Source organism: Colobus angolensis, unplaced genomic scaffold (genome assembly GCF_000951035.1).
Source record: "Colobus angolensis palliatus isolate OR3802 unplaced genomic scaffold, Cang.pa_1.0 Scaffold169, whole genome shotgun sequence".
NCBI lineage: Eukaryota > Metazoa > Chordata > Mammalia > Primates > Cercopithecidae > Colobus > Colobus angolensis.
Genome location: NW_012114810.1, coordinates 1,483,661 through 1,484,191, shown reverse-complemented (window position 1 = coordinate 1,484,191; position 531 = coordinate 1,483,661). Strand labels below are relative to the sequence as shown.

Genomic DNA, 531 nt, shown 5'->3' with positions numbered 1-531 from the left:
GCAACCTCCGCCTCCTGGCTTCAAGCGATTCTCCTGCCTCAGCCCCCCGAGTAGCTGGGACTACAGGTGCATGCCCCCACGTCTGGCTAATTTTTGTATTTTTAGTAGAGACAGGGTTTCACCATGTTGGCCAGGCTGGTCTCGAACTCTTGGCCTCAAGTGATCTGCCCACCTCAGCCTCCCAAAATGTTGGGATTACAGGCATGAGCCACCATGCCTGGCCAAGACCCACATCTCAAAAAAAAAATAATAAGTAAGATTATGTTATCCCCTTTACTGTAAGCCCCTGAAGGTAGAGACCAAACCATATCCTTTTGTTTCCCAGTACTTAACACAGTGTGTTGCAGGTAAAGGGCTATCAATTAATGTTGGAAGGAGGTGGTACTGCAGCCAAAGGCTGCTAGAAAGCAGCTAAGAAAGCTAGAAAGCTAGAAAGTTTTCGGCCGGGCGCGGTGGCTCAAGCCTGTAATCCCAGCACTTTGGGAGGCCGAGACGGGCGGATCATGAGGTCAGGAGATCGAGACCATCCTG

The 531-nt window shown here is 50.7% G+C and overlaps 1 protein-coding gene across 5 annotated transcripts in view; it reads left to right on the top strand.

Annotated features, from left to right (window-relative positions):
* Positions 1-531, top strand: part of VPS72 (vacuolar protein sorting 72 homolog (S. cerevisiae)) — a 32,544-nt gene that overhangs the window by 9,646 nt on the left and 22,367 nt on the right. The window lies entirely within an intron of this gene.